The 10,882-nt window shown below is 36.5% G+C and overlaps 1 long non-coding RNA gene across 1 annotated transcript; it reads left to right on the plus strand.

The window, feature by feature from the left end:
* Window positions 1–7,945: 7,945 nt before the first annotated feature.
* Window positions 7,946–10,882, plus strand: LOC112156046. The gene is made up of 2 exons (XR_004949597.1): window positions 7,946–8,595; window positions 8,663–10,882. It is a non-coding gene; the product is annotated as an uncharacterized LOC112156046 (long non-coding RNA).

Genomic DNA, 10,882 nt, shown 5'->3' on the forward strand with positions numbered 1-10,882 from the left:
TACATAATTTATCAGTTTTTTCATGACAAAGGTCGACCTTTTATTTTCATTAGCGTTTTATTTGTTGAAAAAGCATGTTACATTGCTTTTAGTGCACATCTTGGTTGTCTCTGTACATGGCATGAGCCGTAAAACTTGCTGTGACATCGTCAATGTGCAACTATATAGTCCTTAACAGTACTAACACAAAACAATGCTACAAGGCCAAAATCCATTATGTAAGGTATAAAGTCTCATGAGGTGTTCATCATCATAAATTATTGGGGTAAGACCAGGGCTGAACGCACTAAACCCGTGTGTCCTAACTTCCAAGTCCACTAGAAAGTTGTGCAAGTCACTAGATTTTTGACGACTGACAGCAATACATCTACAAGCAATCCTAAGGCTAACACTATAACGACCAACCATTATAAAATCAAAGATGGATGGGGCTTTTATGCTGGCGCTGAAGAGAATGATGATGTGAAACTTCTGAAATGATGTGGAACTCCAGTTGAGGAGTCACAAAATTAATGTGCAATATCTTGTTTCAACCTGTGGGGGACAGCACACAGAGAGTTTTAGACTATAATTTGAGGAATAAAACAAAAAATTGTCAATAATGTGGCAAGGACCAAAAGACAGCACCTTTAAAGCCCCATTTATAGAAGTCATCAGCCTAAAAAAGTTGATTTCACTGTTTGGTTACCCTTTAATTGTTCGAGATTGAAAAAAATATTCCTTGGTGGTGTAGAAATAAAGAGGAAGTCCTTTATAATAATAGTAATAATAATTAAAAAAAAACTTCTATAAGCCACTTTTAGTTGTATTTAGATTTTTTATTGTCCTGTAATGTACCAAACCTAAATGAAAATACCTGAAAATTAGATTATTCAAAGCAATAATAAGGCTCAATTGAAAAAAGATTAACTGAATAATCACACAAAAAAACTAAATGCAGGACAGCACTATTTTAATTTAGCCGTTCTTCCATGCACACTGCTCTCTGTGTACATTGTTTCAACAGTGTTCTGTTTATTACAACGGACAGGAGTTAAATAACCTTTCCATGGCACTTTACTTCCTTGTAATTTGACTGTATTTAAATGCACTCTCACTTACATAGGGCTATTCCTGGTTTTCTATGTAATAGACATCATGCTGTGGAGAACCACAGGCTTCTTTCACGGTAAGTGCAGCTTTTTTTTTTTTTTTTGGTTTTGGTTAATCGGAAACTTCTGATTCTGTAAAAGTTTGACTTTTTCTTTAACAGTTAAAGTTTCCTGATAAAAGGTTCTGTCAGTTGAATCAGAAAAATTAATGTGATTTAGAATAATAAGTTATCATCAGGCTCTGTAAACAGAATAGTCAAGTAGAAAGCTATCTTACTTTGACTTTTACGCCATGTTACTAAACTAACCATGACATGCGGTCGGTACAGACAGTGGTTAGACTCCTTTAAATTTTCCACTCTTTGTATCATTGCAGCCACTTACCAAAATCGGGAAAGTTCGTCATATCTTTCAATATTGTACAATGAGTGCCCCATTTTGACAGAAATAAGAGGTGTAAAAATTTCTAAAAGTTAAAAAAAAATGTTGAAAAATCGCATGATCATGTTGTCAAAAGCATTTAAACCCTTTGCTCAGTATTGAATTGATGCACCCCTTTGAGCTGGTCAGCCAATCACAGACATGGACAAGAAGGTTGATGCTGATCAGTCAGAAATTCTTCCAATCAGCTTGTAGACTGATGGGTGCGATTTGAAGAATCTATGACCAATTAACATCAACCTTCATTTCCATGTCTATGATTGGTTGGCTTTTGTGGGACATTTGATTTTGTGGTTTATTTGTTTTTTACTTGTCCAGTCCAGTAAATGAACACATAGATTTCAGCTGAGTGCTTCTTCTGATGGACATATTTTTACATTTACATTCTGGATTATGTGAAACTTCCTCAAGTCTGTTGATGTAAACATATGACAGAAAAATGTGAGCAATGGTGGAAAACAATTAGGATGCCCCACTGTGCCCAGACAAGGGGCCCTACCTACATCTTGGGGAATATGGTCCACCCAGCTCTCTGTTTCGAGAGCAAAAGAAAAATAATTTCTCTCAGTGAAATTTTTTTTGATTGGATATAGTTTTACATTTAAAGAGTAAGACTCTTCTGTTCACAGACACTTTTGAGGCTCAACTGCATTTATTTGATTCAAGTGCAAAATTATTTTTTTTTAAACAAAGTTTAGTGCTCAAAACAGTGAGTGTTGCACTTGGAATAATGACCAAAAAAACACTATAGAGAGCACATATATCTATAATATTATATATATGTAAACTTATGTTGTTGTTTTTTTAAACGAATTTCTAGTAATAAATACAAAATATAGTTTTGATGACAGCTTCTTAGATATAGTATGTTGGATAAAAAGTGTTATTCAATTAATCTAAATTGCTTTAAAATTATTTTTCTCTTTATCAGCTTTTGTAGATTATTCCGAAATCAACAAGTAACAGAATGAAACTTGGACTTTTTCTGAGTCTGCTAACAGGTAAGTCAGAAGTCTAAAGCAATACTTTATACTTTTTTTTTTACAACCAATCTTATATAAAAATCTGGAACTTATTGATATTTTGACTAATTTCAACATTTTCTTTCACAAACTAACAACTCCAGGAAATTATTTTGGCAAAGAAAATGACTTATTCCAACTGGCTTATCCAGACTGAAATTATTTGGGATCAATATATCATATTGTGTTTTAAATGTATAGTATTGTATTTTTTTTCTCATAAATTTTTACTACTCTTTTATAAATATGTAAAATTATTGTATCTCCTGCTGTAAGAGGCCCTTAAGGGCCCCTGAAAAGTACCTTACAAATGAAATTTGTTATTAAGAAATGACAAAAGAAGTTTAAAGTTTTTAATATAATTTACATTAATTCATTAAAAGATACGTATTTTAGAGCATATGTTCTAGTATTTTAAATTTTAAATAGTTGAAAATCTAACAATCTTTTTTTCCCCCAAATGCATGTCATTGCTAACAGCTTTACTTGTGATGATTGAAAGATCAACCTGTTTGAGTGATGACAAACATGGAGGCATGGCAAACAACACAGGTAAGGAAAAATAATTAAAAAAAAAATAAGTTACTACTGTAATCTCCAATTGTGTCACCAACCATACAACGAGAAACAAGCTTTAATAACAAATTTCATTTAAAAGAAATGATTATAAATCAAACTTTGACAAAAAAAATCCAAACAAATGAATACAATTCATAGTTTATCCATGCAAACTGCCTCATCAGGAAAAAAAAAAATCACAAACATGGTACATTAGAACTTTACATTTACAACTGTGGATTCAGCATCGTTTAACACAGGGGACGTTTAAACTAATTTAGAAACCTTAGCTTCATAGTAAAACAGTAAAACAAGTATAGAGTCCAAATCGAAAACAGATCCCGAAACATCAGGGATGCCAAACTCCGTTGCTATCACTGAAACTGTTCACTTTTCAGTGACAACTTCTGGGACAGACTCTAATCAGGAAACCATATAAGAAAATCGACCAATTGGTTTATCTAGAACTGCCTCAGATGTCAAGTAAACGCAATAAACTCAAATATCACAACTAATTCATTAACTTCGTCTGTGAACTTTGCTTCTGCAGACACAAATGAAGATCCAAAAGCCACGACCACTCGTACTTCATCTAAAACTGGAAACCCTACAAAGTCTGGAACTGAGCACACTGTAAGTTTACGTTCACCTTCTGCGTCTGTTACCTCAAACCACCCAGAAGAAGGCACTGACAGTACAATAATGACCAGAAGTAAAAGTGAAGGAACCACTATAACTACGATGCCAGAAAACACTTCAATGCAAACTGCCTCATCAGGAACAAAATCACAAAATGAAGAACATCGTACATTATTACCGTTTACATTTGTGAATTCAGCATCGTTGCCCACAGTGGACTTTTCCACTACTTTAGGAACCTTGGCTTCAGAGGACAACAGTAAAACAAGCATAGAGTCCAAATGGACAACAGATCCCAAAACTTCAGGAACGCCCAGCTCCATTCCAATCACTGACACTGCTCACCATTTAATGACAACTTCAGGGACAGACTCTGCTCAAGGGTCCGAATCGGAAAATCTGTCACTAGGTTCATCTACAACTGCCTCAGATTCCCAAATGAATGCAATGAACTCAAACGGCACAACTAAATCATCAACTTCCTTTGCTTCTGCAGACACAGAAGAAGATCCAAAAGCCAATGCAACCAGTCGTAGTTCATCCACAACTGGAAAAGCAACAGCCTCTGGAACTGAGCAAGTTGTCAGTTTACGTTCACCTTCTGTGTCTGTTACCTCAAACCACCCAGCCAAAGACACTGGATATACAACATTGACCACAGGGAAAAGTGAGGGAGGCGCAGTAACTATAATGCCAGAAAACACTTCCATGCAAACTGCCTCATCAAGAACAAAATCACAAAACGAAGAACATAGTACATTAGTAATGTTTACATTTGTGGATTCAGCATCATCGCCCACAGTGGACGTTTCCACTACTTTAGGAACCTCAGCCTCAGAGAAAAACAGCAAAACAAGCATAGAGTCCAAATCGACAACAGATCCCGAAACTTCAAGCACACCGAGATCCGTTGGTATCACTGAAACTGCTCACCATTTAATGACAACTTCAGGGACAGACTCTGCTCAAGGGACCAAATCAGAAAATCTGTCACTTGGTTCATCTGCAACTGCCTCAGATTCCCAAATGAATGCAATGAACTCACACGGCACAACTAAATCATCAACTTCCTTTGCTTCTGCAGACACAGAAGAAGATCCAAAAGCCAATACAACCAGTCGTAGTTCATCCACAACTGGAAAAGCAACAACCTCTGGAACTGAGCAAGCTGTCAGTTTACGTTCACCTTCTGTGTCTGTTACCTCAAATCACCCAGCCAAAGACACTGGATATACAACATTGACCACAGGGAAAAGTGAGGGAGGCGCAGTAACTATAATGCCAGAAAAAGCTTCCATGCAAACTGCCTCATCAGGAACAAAATCACAAAACGAAGAACATAGTACATTAGTAATGTTTACATCTGTGGATTCAGCAACATCGCCCACAGTGGACATTTCCACTACTTTAGGAACATCACCCTCAGAGAAATACAGCAAAACAAGCATAGAGTCCAAATCGACAACAGATACCAAAACTTCAGGAACTTCCAGCTCCATTCCTATCATTGAAACTGCTCACCATTTAATGACAACTTCAGGGACAGACTCTGCTCAAGGGACCGAATCAGAAAATCTTTCACTTGGTTCATCTAGAACTGCCTCAGATTCCCAAATGAATGCAATGAACTCAAACGGCACAACTAAATCATCAACTTCCTTTGCTTCTGCAGACACAGAAAAAGATCCAAAAGCCAATACAACCAGTCGTAGTTCATCCACAACTGGAAAAGCAACAACCTCTGGAACTGAGCAAGCTGTCAGTTTACGTTCACCTTCTGTGTCTGTTACCTCAAACAACCCAGCCAAAGACACTGGATATACAACATTGACCACAGGGAAAAGTGAGGGAACCCCTTTAACCACGATGCCAAAAAACACTTCCATGCAAACTGCCTCATCAGGAACAAAATCACAAAACGAAGAACATACTACATTAGTAATGTTTACATCTGTGGATTCAGCATCATCGCCCACAGTGGACGTTTCCACTACTTTAGGAACCTCAGCCTCAGAGAAAAACAGCAAAACAAGCATAGAGTCCAAATCGACAACAGATACCAAAACTTCAAGCACACTGAGATCCGTTGGTATCACTGAAACTGCTCACCATTTAATGACAACTTCAGGGACAGACTCTGCTCAAGGGACCGAATCACAAAATCTGCCACTTGGTTCATCTACAACTGCCTCAGATTCCCAAATGAATGCAATGAACTCAAACGGCACAACTAAATCATCAACTTCCTTTGCTTCTGCAGGCACAGAAGAAGATTCAAAAGCCAATACAACCAGTCGTAGTTCATCCACAACTGGAAAAGCAACAACCTCTGGAACTGAGCAAGCTGTCAGTTTACGTCCACCTTCTGTGTCTGTTACCTCAAACAGCCCAGCTAAAGACACTGGATATACAACATTAACCACACGGAAAAGTGAGGGAGGCGCAGAAACTATAATGCCAGAAAACACTTCCATGCAAGCTGCCTCATCAGGAACAAAATCACAAAACGAAGAACATAGTACATTAGTAATGTTTACATCTGAGGATTCAGCATCATCACCCACAGTGGACGTTTCCACTACTTTAGGAACCTCAGCCTCAGAGAAAAACAGCAAAACAAGCATGGAGTCCAAATGGACAACAGATCCCAAAACTTCAAGCACACCGAGATCCGTTGGTATCACTGAAACTGCTCACCATTTAATGACAACTTCAGGGACAGACTCTGCTCAAGGGACCGAATCAGAAAATCTGTCACTTGGTTCATCTACAACTGCCTCAGATTCCCAAATGAATGCAATGAACTCAAATGGCACAACTAAATCATCAACTTCCTTTGCTTCTGCAGACACAGAAGAAGATCCAAAAGCCAATACAACCAGTCGTAGTTCATCCACAACTGGAAAAGCAACAACCTCCGGAACTGAGCAAGCTGTCAGTTTACGTTCACCTTCTGTGTCTGTTACCTCAAACCACCCAGCCAAAGACACTGGATATACAACATTGACCACAGGGAAAAGTGAGGGAGGCGCAGAAACTATAATGCCAGAAAACACTTCCATGCAAACTGCCTCATCAGGAACAAAATCACAAAACGAAGAACATAGTACATTAGTAATGTTTACATCTGTGAATTCAGCATCGTTGCCCACGGTGGATGTTTCCACTACTTTAGGAACCTCAGCCTCAGAGAAAAACAGCAAAACAAGCATAGAGTCCAAATCGACAACAGATCCCAAAAGTTCAGGATCTGCAAGCTTCGTTGCTATCACTGAAACAGCTGATCGAACAGAGAACACAGTAAAAAGTGAAGGAACCGGTCTAAATATGATTCCAGATTTTACTTCTATTCAAAATAACTCAATTGAACAACTATTTTTTAATGGTACAAACAAAGATGTTTCTTTATCTGAAGGCACTTTACTAACCAACCCAAATTTTAATTTAACAAACCTCAACATTACATTCAGTTCTACAACACGATTTCTAGCAGACTCACTTTCTTTTTCTTCAAGTAACAGCACAGTCTTTTTTCAACACCGCCCAAAGATTGCAGTGGTGAGACCTCTTTTGTTTGACCACCCAACTACTTCCAAGACCATTATTTACCCCTCAAACACAACTGACTTAACATAAGACATCTCACAATAAATCTGTAAAAGGACAATAATAAGATCAACCTAAAATACATTTTTTGTATTTAAATTTTTTTATTAAATCATTTTTTTTTCTCTCTTCAGTTACCTGGATTAGTTATCACCTCTTTTCTCGAAAAACAATATTTAAAAATCACTTGTTTTGAAGGTCAATAATTGTCAAAAAAAGCTAAGTTTTTAGAAATGTGACAAGTATAGAACACTAAATAGCATATAAACCCACAATTATGTATTTCTTGATTTTCTCTTTAAATTACACTCAATTCTCTGCATTTTGTTTCATAGCAGAATACAAAGATATACAAGAAGTTGTACTGAAGTCTTTTTTTTTTTTGTAATCTTGTATCTTGTATCTGACATAAAACCAACCAAAATTTAAAAAATTTTCCCTGAAAGTTTCCATAACCTGTTTTGCTGTTTGTCTTTTGAACTTAAGGAAAATTATCACGATTTTAGTTGTGAATTTACAGTAAAAGAATTTTGCATGCTTGTGCAAGCCAACAGATCTTTGTAACTTTTGCTTAAAGTTTATTGAGACAAAATATATGTTAAACATTAGTTCAAATTAAAGCCTTTTTTTAGCATATCATATCTTTTTCTAATCTGAAGATATGTTTGTTTTTGTCTTTCTTCTTAAGTTTTAACATTTATTTGAGAAGTGAATCAGGAATGTCTTGACTTTAAAAATAAAATAAGGATGATAGTAAAATAATAAAAAGAATGAAAGTTGTTTGATAAACTCATCTGGACCTCAGTTGACTTTAAAACTGGAAAGAGGTTCAACCTGGAACCTTAATTCTTGCCTTTTGCTTCAAATATGCAATGAACAAAGCCACAAGAACCCCACCTCCTCCTGCTCCTGGACACGTCGGTTTCAGCAGCTCAGAGTAAGACTAAAACACACCAAGTTAGTTCTTATTTCATTAATCTTCAGTTCTAATAGTCTCACCTTGCTTTTTAGAGGTCACTGCACCATCTGCTGGTTGGAGTTCTCCATAGAGTTTCTTTGGAGAATGATTCCAATTACATCTATACTAAGATTTCTTAGTTCGACCTTTAGGGTGATTGATCCTTCATCAGTTTCTAAGATTAATTGACTAAATTTACGGTGCATTTAACAGTTTCAGGAGTATTGTTGTCGTGAAACTTTGGCACAGTTTCAATGAGGAAGACCGACCTCGCTTCTGGGTAAGTTGGGTTCTTACATCACTCAGTCTGCAAACCATTCAGTAATTAAGAGTTTATTCTAAACCAGGGGTGTCAAACTCCAGACCTTGAGGTCCCGCCTCCTGTTGGTTTTCCAGAAATCCTGTCTCATCTACAGTTGATTATCTGGATCAAGTGCGTTTTGCCAATAAGGAGCTTCAACGGCAGGTTGGTTGGAAAAGTTAGCCTGGACTTTCTAAACCAATATCTACATTCCCTGACTTTTCTTTTAAGCCAATCACAATCATGTAGTTGCCTTTAAAATCATGGGCATTTATCTCTCTACATTCTAGATGGCTTTGCCAGCTCTTCTCCACCCTGTCCACCCCCTGGACCAAAGCTTTGTCATGAACTGGCCTGCGTCTAGGCTCTGGAGTTTATTCATCTGTGATTCGAGCTTATCCCACCAGCATGCAGGACGTCATCAATCCAAAACCTAATTGTACGGTCACAAATACAACTGCCACCACGCAATGGGGAGGCAATGGCAGAATATTTAAGATTTCATGTGGCTGCCTGGTTTTTTGTGTGGTTATGAATTTAGAAAGTGGGAGTCAGGCAGCTGTCAGGCAGGGATGACATTATGAAATCGGGTGATAGCTGGGCCGCCAGAGAGGTGGCGGGGTTGCAGACAAATCACTACCCAGCAGTAGTTTGGATTAGATGATGTCCAAATGTTTTTGGATAGAAGCCGTTCATATCAAGTGCCACCAGCCGCCCGGTAGCCCATCACTGGACTGCCGCTGCATGACCTCAAAATGAAAATGTGCACGTTGGGCCACTGACCGATGTCAACTTTTAGAGACTAATTGTCCTGTTGTAAAACTTCTTTTTTAAACTTCCCCGGCCATCGTGCAGTGCCAGCATGGGGGCCACCTGCTGAATATGCAGAAAAACTTGCATTTAGGTCGCTGTGCAGTGGCACCGTCAAATCCTTTGAACTTATTTGTTTGTGATATGAAAGAATTCCTGTGATCTGTCATTATTAAAATGCAGGTAAAGACACTTAGTTAAAAGTAGATGTAGAAATAAAATAAAGCTGACAGTAATATTTATTTCTGCATCGTTGTAGTTTTGTTTGCTTGTAGTATGTTTATTGAAAAATAAGTCTTTTTTTCTGATTTTCAGCTTCACACAGTCACCATCTTACGTGAACATCCAACTCATGATCACGCCATCAATCACACCCTTTGTGGGTTTGTGTTAAGGAGAATTATGCACCTTAGTAATGCTGTTCAGCTTGTAGACAATTCTGAAATAAACCACCACAAAGCAAACACAACTGTAGTGCTGCACCCTCAACTTTCCAATTCTGTTGTTTTTACATTTTTAAAACATTTGAGCTTATTCGTGAAGTGTGTTTTTCTTAGTTAAGCTGTCTTTTACACATGCATATTGAAATGTAAATTTCTTTACCAATGAAGAAAAATACATGTATAAATGATTGGAATGATAAGCATTGTTAAAGTAAGCCATGAGTTGAAAGATTTAGTTTCCTGCTTAGTGGTTGGGCTACTTGTTCCGTGTGTCACCGAGGATGGAATTCTAGAATATCTACAATGTCATAGTTAAAGATGAAAAAACTTTTATGTTACATGTTTCCCTATTTAAAAAAAAGAGATTTTTGGCACAAGTAACTCAAAATGTGGAACTGTAAAATTAAATAGCCTGCTAACAAAAATAAATTGATTTGAAGTGTGTCTTGTTTTTATTTTCTTTCTTTTAACAAGCACATGTCTAGTCTAAAGAGACTGGATACATTTTTCAAGGACTTTTAAGAATAAAAAAATCTACTTTGGCTTTTAAATATTTGAAATATACTGACCCTAATATTGTGTCATAGAAGAAAACGTCCTCAAAGGATCAAGTTTTTTGTAAAAAAAATAAATAAATAAATAAAAAAACATCCTAAATATTATTGTTAGTTTTTTGGGAACTATTAGGGCCATTTTACAAATAATTTATTATTATTTATTATTTTTTTTTTTTTGCAATTTTAAATCTCATAAATTTACAAGAAAAAGTTGTAACTGTTAAATTGCAAAAATAAAGTTGTATATTTAGGACTTCAAAAATCACAGGCTAAATGTATGACTTTTTTCTCATAAAATCATTACTTAAAAAAGAATAAATTTTTCGAGAAAAAGTAATAAATTAATGAGAAAAAACACCATAGTGTTATGTTTATCTGAACTGTGCCTGTGGATGAAAGATGTGGAGCATCTTGTCAAGCTTTATTTAGAAATAGGTTTAAAAAAAAAAAAAGAAA

The sequence above is a fragment of the Oryzias melastigma genome, linkage group LG18 (assembly GCF_002922805.2).
Source record: "Oryzias melastigma strain HK-1 linkage group LG18, ASM292280v2, whole genome shotgun sequence".
In the NCBI taxonomy this organism is placed as follows: Eukaryota; Metazoa; Chordata; class Actinopteri; order Beloniformes; family Adrianichthyidae; genus Oryzias; species Oryzias melastigma.